This window comes from Nicotiana sylvestris, chromosome 9, assembly GCF_000393655.2.
Source record: "Nicotiana sylvestris chromosome 9, ASM39365v2, whole genome shotgun sequence".
NCBI classification, from domain to species: domain Eukaryota; kingdom Viridiplantae; phylum Streptophyta; class Magnoliopsida; order Solanales; family Solanaceae; genus Nicotiana; species Nicotiana sylvestris.
Window position 1 is genome coordinate 13,931,125 of NC_091065.1, and position 12,287 is coordinate 13,943,411.

Genomic DNA, 12,287 nt, shown 5'->3' on the forward strand with positions numbered 1-12,287 from the left:
CAGGTAACAATGGCTGACCGGTCAGGTAACAATGACTGACCAAGATATTGCGCTTGGGCTGTAGGAGCCCCTCCGGAGTCTGTACACACCCCCAGTGAGCGCCGTCGACGATAAATAAATATGGATGGCTCGGGCTGCACGCCGCAGTGGGTACTGGAATGTACCATCATATGCATTGCATTGCATTCATGCATTTGTTCATTATTTGTCGTTGTGATATTTCTGGAGATATTTATCTGCTTTTGCTGGTGCTATCTGATCCTTGAGTGTTGGGGCCCGAGTGGCTGACCAGGAACGAAGATATTGCCCGAGGGGCGGGTTTCTGTGCATAGTGACACCGATGGCTGGAATTATTTTGCAACTGTTAAAAGATTATTTTCAAAAGAGGTTTAAAACTTAGTCAGATATTTTATAAAGGATTTTCATGGAATTACTGTTTTCAAAAAGGGTTGTACCGTCTTAGATAGCATGATGAAGTGTTCTTACGTGATTTCTTATCGCTCAGTTATTATTTACTCTTATTACCACTGAGTTGGAAGTACTCACTTTACTCCCTGCACCTCGCGTGCAGTTGCAGGTACTGTTCACCCGGTAGCGGGTTATTAGCGGACTGAAGGTATACTATTGTAGCTGAGCAAGGTGACCGTCAGCGTTCACGACACCGTATTTCTTCATTGATTCTAAATTCCATTCTGTATATTGCTGGTCTTGTATTAGTATTTAGATCTTTAGATGCTCGTGGCTTGTGACACCCCGATTTCGGGCTGAGTCGGGATGGTTTCCATTATTCTATCATGTTTACTTCGCACTTGTGATTATATTATCTGCGAATTAGACTTATTCCTGCTAAGTAATTATAAAGAGATGTATTGTTTTGTTGTTGGCTGGCCTTGTCCCCACGAGAGGCGCCATCACGACCGGGTTGGGATTTTGGGTCGTGACAAAAGCGCAACTTGGTGCTATTCACTTTAATCCATAACTCATTATCTTTAGTGACACTACTTCCCTAAGCAATAGTGAATGGATAAGTTGGTTCTGTATAAAAAATTTGGGCAAATCCACAAAATAACCAAAACATGTTCTTCTAAACATCTCAATCTGCTGATCATCCAAACTATCTTTCAAATATTTTACTATACTGCAGTTTGTATGCACACTGATATGAGTACTATAATGATCACCCAAAGGAACATTGTAATCCCAAAGCCGCAGACAACACAAAAATATAAATATATATAAGCTTCATAACAATCACAAATACGCACTTTAAACTTTACTTGTATACTATGTGAATAGATGATGCACTTTATATACAAATTGCACATTGCTTATTGACTTGATACAAATTATATACAATATGAAAAAGAATGATATATTTTATATACAAATCTTGAACATAACTGCTATATTGGATAAATTTTATACATACTAAAATAAACTAAGCGTACACAAGTCAGAGTTATATCATTAGAAAATACCTTCAAATAAGATGAGCTAGAACATTTTTTATCAACATAAACTTTTTTTTTTATGGAACATCATCCCCATCCCTTTTAGTCTTCCTTTCAGAACCTTTACCCTTATCCTTCACAACATCCTTTCCCACCATTTTGATCTTTCTTTTTGAACTTGTGCCTTTTTCAACAACTATACGTTGAGCAGTTTGTGACCTCGTTACTCTATCGCTGGGAGTGCCAATATGTCAACGAGTCCTTCTATTAACAAGGGTACTTTGCATTCCTTCAATAGGGGTATTTTGCATTGCTTCAACAGATTTAGGGGTTGCATGCCCCAAACCGCACCCAAATTCTGGTAAATCTTCAAAATCGTCATCATCATTCCTAATGAAACTAGGGTTATATTTCACTAATTTACCCGCTAATTTCATAGAATTTGGAGATGCCCTCAACTTCTTATTTTTCTTGAAAGTCTTCTTTTCCTCCATTATAGAGTCGACTATGAATAAAATAGGAAAACCTACTGAAATTTTGACTTATATCGTGAGCAAGAGTAAAAATGGAGAAGCTGTGTTTGAGAAGAAAGGTGTTTTGAGAGAGCTGAGTGCAATAGGAAAAAATTGAGTGAGTTAAAAGGCGTGGGTGGGTTATGGATTATGGGATACTAGATGTAATACAGTTAGGCCAGAGGGACATTTCGGGTCCATGGGGGAAAACATGGGCTATTAAAGTTTTGAAGGTCTATACAGTATACAGGGTAGTTTTCTCTTACCTTTTCCTATCCGAAGCAGGACAAATAATCTGAGAAAATTGCGCAGGAGCGCCGGGCCATGCGTCGTCCCATGCGGGGCGCTAGTGGGAAAGTTCAGAGAGCAAGTTCTGATGGGCAGCAGCAATTTGCACTACCGCACCTCCCCATGCAGTGCGACAGTGAAGATTTTATAGAGCAATTTGTTTCCTTCGCATATTGACATCCAGACTTGCCTCCCGACCCCCGAACGCAATCCCGGTTTAATCCCTTGGGCTTTTACTTAGACTTCAAAGCTCTAACTTGTTCAATTTAGCTCCTGAATATCTTTTTAACTCGAAATCTCTTCCTACAAGGCATAAAAACACATAATAAGTACAATACATCAATATTTAAGCTCAAACACAAGTAAAATACAGTAATGAGAGTGCAAACTATGACTAAAACACGAGATTCTAGCCTATCATCACTTACCATTATTGAGAACGAAACATTTGCAACAAAATGTTCTCAGGTAAGTCAGCTTGAGTTTCCTCCTATGTGATGACCCAAAAGGTCATCACTTGTTTTTAAAATGAATTCTGTGTTGCGAGGCTTTAAAAACCTCTTTTAGCATTGCCTCGATATACGTGCATAGTTCGATCACGAAGCCGGAAAGCCTAAATGTAAAAATCTATGAAAAATGATAAATTTTGACTATAAAATGAATTAATTTGACTTCGGTCAACGTTTTAGGTAAACGGACCCGGACCCATAATTTGACGATCCCAGAGGGTCCGTAGGAAAATATGGGACTTGGGTGTATGTCCGGAATCTAATCCCGAGGTCCCAAGCCCGAGAAATGATTTGAAAGAAATTATTTTCTGAAATTGTTTATAAGGTTTGGAAATGAATTTTGATTAGAACATGTTGGTATCGGGCCCGTATTTTTGTTCTGACGCCCGATTCAGGTCTTATATATGATTTAAGATAATTCTGTGAAGTTTGGTAAGAAACGGAATCCATTTGACGTGATTCAGACCTTAAATGCAAATTTGATGTTTAAAGAAGTTTTGAGAAATGTCATTGATCTTGAGGTTTAATTCGATGTTCATGATGTTATTTTGGTGATTTGAGTACACGAATAAGTCTGTATAATGTTTTAAGGTTGTGTGTATATTTTGTTTGGAGCCCCGAGGGCTCGGGTGAGTTTTGGATAGGCCACGTGGTGAAATTTTGGACTTAAGGAATTGCAGGCCTGCAGGCTTCGCAATTCCCAAACCCATGTTCGCAATTCCCAAGCTTCACATTTCCCAGCCCATGTTTGCAATTCCCAAGCCAGCAGAGGTCGGGGTTCATAATTCTCATATCAAAGACCTGCAACTTTTATACTTAGACGATTTTAAACCCATTTTTTCATATTCTCTCAAAACATAAACACACTTAGGCAATTTTTCAAGGATTTCTTCTTCTCCAAATCAATTGTAAGTCGTTTTTAACTAACTTCCTTCAATTCTTAACATCTTTTAACATGATTTCAACTTCAAATCAATGATTTTCGTGGGGGAAATTGGGTGTTTTAGGTAGAACCTAGTTTTTTGAAAATTGGGGATTTGAACCTCGATTTGAGGTACGATTTCAAAATAAATTATATATTTGGGTTCGTGGAGGAATGGGTAATCGGGTTTTGGTTCGAACCTCGGGTTTTGACCATGTGGGCCCGGGGGAAATTTTTGACTTTTTGGGAAAAACTTTGGGAAATTTATTTTCATGCATTCAAATTGATTCATTTAGCATTTATTGACGTAAGTAAGTAACTTGTGACTAGATACGAGCGAACTGGCGGTGGAATCAATGGGTAAAGCTGTAATTGAATCTTGAGTTGTGTTCGTAGCATCGATGTAAGTGTTTGATCTAACCTTAGCTTGAGGGATTAGGAGTTGTGTCCTATTTGCTATTTGCATCTTGTTGAGTACGACGTATAGGCATGGTGACGAGTATCTATACGTTGGTGTCAAGCATGACCGTGAGTCTTATATTGTGATTTCCAAGACTTCGTTGTATTATTCATGCCTTGGTGAAGATTTCTATTTGTTGTGTAAAGTTGTGGAAAGAATTGTGACTTATGAACATTGAGGAGTGTTGGCTCCAGTTGTATAACGAATTGTGAAAGTATAAGTGATAATTGAAACTCTAAAGCATTGGTTCGAGTTGTGTAGTAAAAGTGAGAAAGAGAAGAGATCATTATGTTGCCCCCTTGCCGGGCTATTGTTGAGTTGTGGTTCCCTTGCATTGTGTTCTTAATTGATATTACGGATGCTTAGGTTGATGATTCTTTGTGTTAGATGTTGTAACAAGTTTAGTTATAGCTGAGGTAGTTAGGTGTTGTAACAAGTTTGGTTATAGCTGAGGTAGTTAGATGTTGTAACAAGTTTAGTTATAGTTGAGGTAGTTAGGTATCATAACAAGTTTGGTTATAGCTGGGTAGTTAGGTGTAGTAACAAGTTTAGTTATAGCTGAGGTAGTTATATTTTGTAACAAATTTGGTTATCGTTGTTTCTCCCTTGCCGGGATATTGTTGAAATATCATTGTTTCCTTGTTGGGATGTTTGTTGATATTATTGTTCCCTTGCCGGGATTCCTTGTGATTGTTGTTGGCTTGTACGTGGGAACAGGTGGTACGCCTACCACAAGATATAATAAAATGGGAGCGGGTGGTACACCTACCACAAGATATAATGAAATAGGAGCGGGTGGTATGCCTACCACGAGATATAATAAAATGGGAGTGGGTGGTATGCCTACCACAAGATACACTAAAATGGGAGAGGGTGGTACGCCTACCACAAGATACACTGAAATAGGAGCGGGTGGTACGCCTACCACGAGATATAATGAAATGGGAGCGGGTGGTACGCCTACCACGAGATATAATAAAATGGGAGCGGGTGACACGCCTGCTACAAGATACATAAAATTGGATCAGGTTGCATGCCTGCAACAAGATGTGAAAAGAAAGTGTGATCTGCCTTTGTTTTCCTTATTCTTGCTAGTGGTTGGATTTTGATTCCTTTATAGTTCTCTTGATATTCTGTTTTTACCTGATATTCCCATAAGCATGTTTCCCCCTCCCATCTTTACTTGTTTATTCCTGCTTTACTTTCCGATGTATATTATATAACTGCACAAGTTTATTTGGTGGTCTGATCCTAGCCTCGTCACTACTTCGCCGAGGTTAGGCTAGACACTTACCAGCACATAGGGTCGGTTGTGCTGATCCTACACTCTACACTCTTTTGTGCAGACCCCAGTGTTGTGGACTTCGGACCGTAGTGGGATTGTTGATTCTTGATCATTAGGCGACCCGAGGTAGTCCTGCAGGTGTCCGCAGGCCTTCCCATCTCCTTCTATCTACTATTCATGTTTCTTTCACGCATTTCTAGAGACAATGTTGTATTTATTTCTTCAGACCCTTTATTTGTAGTATTCTTAGATTGTCTGTGAAACTGTGACACCAGTTCTAGGTAGTTGAGACTCAAACAGTTGTACTAGATATTTATGTTCAGATAGTTTGTTGTTTTTCTTCCGATTATGTCAATTCCGTTGTTCAAGTGCTATTACTTCGAAATTGTTAATGAATATAAAATGGATAAAAAGGTAAATTGTGCAATTAATTGGCTTGCCTAGCTCGTATTAGTAGGCACCATCACGACTCCCGAGGGTAGAAAATTCGGGTTGTGATATCCTATTTAGCAATTCATATAGGGTCTTGTTTAAGAGAGACCTAATCATGCACCTGTTTATCAAATAGCAGGCAATGTTCACCGCCTCAGCCCAAAAGCTCTTTGGTACACCACTGTCAATTAGCATCGTCCTTGCCATGTCTTCAAGAGTCCTATTTTTCCTCTTCATAATGCCATTTTATTGGGATGTTCTGGGAGCCGAAAAATTATAACTTATATCATTTTCAGCATAGAATTCATCAAGTTTTGCATTATCGAATTCTGTACCATGATCAGATCTTATGCTTACAACATTGTGGCTCATTTTTTCTTGAATATGCTTTACAAAAGCAGTAAAGACTGGAAACGTTTCATCCTTGGTTATGAGAAACAAGGTCCATGTGAATTTGGAGTAGTCATCTATAATGACAAAAATGTATTTCTTTTCTCCTCTGCTGGGCACCCTCACAGGTCCACGCAAATCCATATGGAGAAGATCTAGTGGCCTTGAGGTGCTTACTTCCTTTTTTGGCTTGAAGGAGGACCTGGCTTGCTTTCCTTTCATATATGCATCACACACTTTGTGATCCTTGAATCTTGACTTTGTTAGCCCACGGAACGGGTCCTTCTTAACTAGCTTGTTCAGCAAGGAGAAACTTGCATGTCCCAATCTTTTGTGCCATAGTTCAGCATCATCATCAACAATACTCAAACATGTAAGGTCCCTACTATTTAAGGACTCAAAGTCAGTTACGTAGATGTTTTTGAATCTTTTTGCCATCAAAACTACTTCACCAGTCACAAGATTGGTGTTAGTGCATGACTTTGATAAGAACTCCACTTTATTTCCTTTGTCGCAGATTTGAGAGACACTCAACATGCTATTTTTGAGGCCATTCACATAATACACATTCTCAATTGAGTGAGTGAGTGTCTTCCCAACTCTTCCAACTTCCAGAATGTATCCTTTTTTTCTATTGCCAAAGGACACATTCCCACCTTGTAGGGCTTTGAGTGAAAGGAAATCATTAGTACTTCTAGTCATATGTTTAGAGCAGCCACTATCCATATACCATCTTTGGGTGCTTCCTTTCACTACTCTCTACACAAGGGAATCACAGATTAGACTAAGGGACCCAAACTAGTAAGGAAAAAGGCGAATTAAACTCCTTCTTGTCCAAACAGTCCTCATACATTTTTTATTGTAGGGACCAAGTTCCTTAGCAGTAGGTACTTTTTCAACAAAAACTTTATCTTTCTGTTGGGACTGAATCTAGCTTTACAGGAGTTTTTTAAAATGGCATGTGTTACCATGGTGGGTTCAAAGCCAATTATCAGGGACAATAACATATTTGCTATGCGGGTTGTAAGAATCCTTTTCTTTTTGGAACCTAATTCCCTGCATGTTCCCCCGTTACTTTTATATATGAAGGTGATTATATCATAGGACCAGATCCACTTTAGGAATTTATCTAGGTCATTTTAACCCTGCTTAGATCCTCCTGAAGTTGTCTCTTTCTTTCAAGTTCAGCAGATAAACTAAATTTTACCATTTTCAGCTCATTTTCAGGTTTAAGGTGTGCCTTACTCGCCGCTTCCTTACCTTTTTAACCGTTTCTAGAACTGTTTTTCCTTTTTAATTCCTCTATCGTTTCCTTTAGATCCAAAACTACTACCAACAAGTCATCTCTCTCATGCTCTACCTTTTAAATTTTCTCAGTTAGAACATTCTTTTCATTCTTTAAATCCTCAATGGTTTCTTTTAAATCAACAACTACTACTAGTAAATCATCTCTCTGTTCTACCTCTCTTAATTTCACAATTAAAATATTTTTATCATTGATAAGGTTATGATAAACATCAATCAGAATATTTTCTAAGGATACAAGTTTCTTTAAAGAGTAATACTTCAAATTTCTTTGAATGTCTAGAAAGTTTACCTCATCATCATCATCATCATCATCATCATCATCATCATCATCATCATCATCTTCATCCTCATCAGATTTTGCCATCAGGGAAAAGATAGGGTCATATTCAGCTGCTTTGCTTTCAACGAGACCATCATAGAGGTGTCGCCTTATTCATCATATCCCTCAGATTAATTAGAGGAATCTCCCCATGCAGTAGGAGCTTGTTTCACAATATTGGCAGCGACATCTTTTCTCTTAAATTTCATGTTAGGAACCTAGTTCCTCTTGGCCGTCTTGTATGTGTTGTGCTTGTACTGATCTTGCTTGTAGAGAGGACAATATTTTATGAAATGTTATGGCTTCGCGCATTTGTGACAACAATCATAGCCCTTTGGTTTGCTAGAACTGTCCTTTTTCGGAATAGCCCCATTTCTGCGAACCATTTTCTGAAACTTTCTTGTCAAATAGGCCATAGCAGCATCATCACCACTTGTCACTGTTGTCTGCCTTGAGAACCAGGTTCTTCTCCTTTTTGGGTTCTCTTCTTTCATGGTGCTTCTTCTTCTTCATTTCGTAGGTCTTCAGATTTCTAATGAGTTCGTCAATCGTCAGCTTTTTCAGATCTTTTGCCTCCGTGATAACAATGACTTTACTCTCCCAAGAATCAGGTAATATACTGAGTATTTTCCTAACTAATTTGTTCCTTGGAATGATCTCTCCTAGAGAATGGAGCTCATTGATGATGGAAGTGAATCGAGTATGCATGTCTTGAATGGACTCATGATTCTTCCTCTTGAAGAGTTCATCTCAGTAGTGAGCATGTCGATCTTTGATTGCTTGACTTGGGTTGTTCCTTCATGTGCAGTTTGGAGAGCTTCCTAAATCTCTTAGGCAGATTGACAAACTGATATTCTATTATACTCATCTAGTCCAATACCACAGACAAGGATCTTCTTTGCTCGAAAGTTTTTCTCTATAGCTTTGCGGTCTGCATCATTGTATCTCCTTCCTTGTCTTTGGGACTGTCACTGCTATATTGCCAATGGTCTTCATAGGGATGAAGGGTCCATCACAAATGACATCCTAAAGTTCTGAATCTTCAACCATGATAAAATCATGCATTCTTGTCTTCTACTAGCCGTAGTATTGTCCATTGAATCTTGATGGTCTATAGGTTGATTGACCTTTTTCAAAATTTGGTGGAGCAGCCATGCGGATCCTTTCTAGGTGTTAGGCTTATAGAATGAACCTGCTCTGACACCAATTGATGTAAACTAAGAGATCCACCAAACTGAATAAATAATCGAGTTCTCTATCAATTCCCACGGAACACACACACATATCAGTAAGTAAATGACACAACAATATTTTACGTGGAAAACTCCCAGCTCACGGTATTAAAAACCACGACCTACACTCGTAGGATTTTAGCTTCACTAACCGAGCAACTTTAGATTTCAACCTATTGTAACCTAAGAATTAAACTCTTAATCCCTCGCCTACTTGCAATAACTCTATTGAAAATCTCTTTTTAACAACTCTGTTACAAAGCCACCATTTTGACTAACTCTAGCCAAACACAAACACATAGTTTATGATTTACAAATGATATCCTACAAGATGCTTCTAACTAAGCTGAGTAGGAACTACAAGTGAATAACAATAACAAAGATACAACAATGCTAAGGTCGCACGATGAACTCGGTATTGGGATCTGGTCCTTTTCTTTGAAGTTACTTTGTTCTTCTAGCCTTGGAGTCAATGAAGGCGACAACACACTTGAAGAGACTTAATGATTTAGGTTTTGCAAGTGTGTGCTTTCCCTTGACTCATGTTGGTAATATATAAGTGAGGTCATTGGGGTGATGTAAGCAAGTATTTGGTACACAACATGCTACATTGTTGCGTTTGCAGGCAACAACTAGAAACTTTAATAGCTGTAAGGAGTTAACTTGTACTGTGATCGGAGGAACTGATAGCCATCTGTTCTTTCTGCCGTTTTTTTGACCGATATGATTGGAACTTATGCCAGATATATGACTTGTTGTACTGAGCACTTTAAGGTTATGTATCAGGTTTCCTATCTGGTTCTCATTGAAGTTTGTTAAATTATCAAAATACAAAGGCACATAACTTATCAGTTCTCTTTTTATGGAGTGTGGTTTATTAATTAGAAAGTCCCTATTTCAAAGAAGTTGTAAAACAGAATTTGTCCATAAAAGGTAATATATTTCTATTATTATGTGTAAATTGAGTTTATGGGCTAACAATCATAATTAATTTTTCCAATTTGGCTACGTATGAGAATTCCTCCTTATTTCAAAAAAAGATGGGCAAACTAATGTAGCAATGTTAAGCTAGACACAATCGATTATGTTTGATCTTGGTGTTTAACCAAAAAGTAGAATTTCGGTCAAAGCTTTATTTTAGAAGAACTCGGGTTACTGATAATCAATATATAAAATGAATAAAAGAAATTGGCTTCGATAATAATAAGATGAACAGAAATAAACAAAGTAATTCAGTACTTTTCAGTGATCTTTTATTATGTGTTTACAAATGATCAGTCTTCTCCTTTTTATAGTTATTTCTAAGATATACATTTTGCCTTTGTCATAATAACAATTAAAGCCATTTAATGCTACGTTACAATGGTAATCATTGTAATTCAATACAGATTCTCTAACGTTTTCAGTATTTAATGCTTATTAAATACTGTATCTGTACTCTATTGTGCTGTCGGAATCATTCTCCTTAATTTTTGGATTTAAATAGGTACGAGCATCGAGTCTTTTGAATATCTGCTCGTACCTCTGCTTGTGCCTCTGCTCGTATCTGTTGCGACTCGTGCCTCTTTGCTAATCATCATTCTTTGACCAGCCTTCGTGTCATGACACATCATCTTTCAATCACTTCAATATATATAAACTCAATTTTTCCAATATAGATAGTCCCCCCACTTGCCATTTATTCATCAATTGAATATTTGGGAAGTGGATTTTAAAGCGGGAATATTTGTCGCCATTAATGCTATTTTAGAATCGACGCTTCAATTGTCACTTCCATTTAATGCTTATTATACATGACATCTTTTTATTGGTTCTGCGACTTTGCAGCACTTTTACAGCTTCACCAATTACGAAGCGACAATTCTCATTATGTCCTTTCCATCATTGCACCTTTTCCTTTGACGGTTGCTTCTTATTATAAATATAATTTTCACCTTTGTCTTTCTCACATAAAGTTCTCTGAATATTCAATTCTTAAATTCTTGTTTGCTTCTTCCTCGTACTATCATGTCTTCATCAAACCCTAACCCTAGAAGAGACCCTATAGTTGATAACTTTCCCCTTTCCCCTAGTAGGAGCAGAAGAGGAGGTAGACTACGTAATTTAGGGTCTTCATCCATACGTGGTTCTTCTCTTCCTTCATCTAGTTCCAGTCCTTCTTCTAGAACCAGAGGTTCTTTTTCTCAAAGGTCTTCTTCTAGAGGTAATGAACCCTCTGAACCTCTTCGTGAACCTTCAGTAGAGGAAATAGTTCCTGCGAAACTATTTTTCTACAATGATAGAGAATCCCTTAGAAACCAAGTGTCCTCTTTGGATCGTGCTGATATTTATACAACTTAGATCACTAAAGGTTTGATTTCTTTAGTTCGTAAAGACTGCCATTGGAGTCATGACTTACCTATTATAATTCCCAATGTGAATCAAAGGATCACCTCCTATTTAATTGGGTTTTCTTTTGTTTATATATACCCTTTCACATTAGGTTTCAAACCTGCTATTGACCCTGTTATCCTTGAATTCTGTCGTTTTTTCAACGTCTGTTTAGGTCAAATTGGCCCCATAGTGTGGAGGGCTGTTGCCTATTTGAGGCATTTGACTAAAATGGTCGGTGTGCCTTTCACTTTTGCCCATTTTATTCACCTTTACTCTCCCAGACTCTTTCGCCAAAGTGTTTTTACTTTAGTAGCAAGGAGCAAAAGAGTTCTGGTCAGTCCAAAAGATGACAGAGACCGTGGCTGGTACGCCAGGTTTGTTGCTGCCCCCACTGTTGGTTTAGTGGGTGATGAAAATATTCCCTTCCCTGAGAAGTGGAATTTTGAACGTGATCTTTCTTTTTAATAACTTTCTCGTACTTTTTTTCTTCAATTTTGATGATCATTATCCTAATTTTCCTTTTCTTTTCCAGCAACCATGGGAATTGTTGATGAAATTCCCAATTTCTGTGGTTGGGTAGGAAAATTGTTGAATACAGCCCCAATGGAGGGTAGATCTTGGAAAGCTCTCTCCCAACGGTTTGGTTGGAAAGTGAAAACTCATGGTAAGAGTTTTTATTTATTTATTGCTTCCTCCAGAACTTATTTTAATCCTTCTTTTTATCAGGATTTGACGTTCGAGGTACTAGTGCTAAGGCGGTCGTAGCTTCTCGAGTTTCTTTAGAAAGGGCCCAAGAGATAATTTTG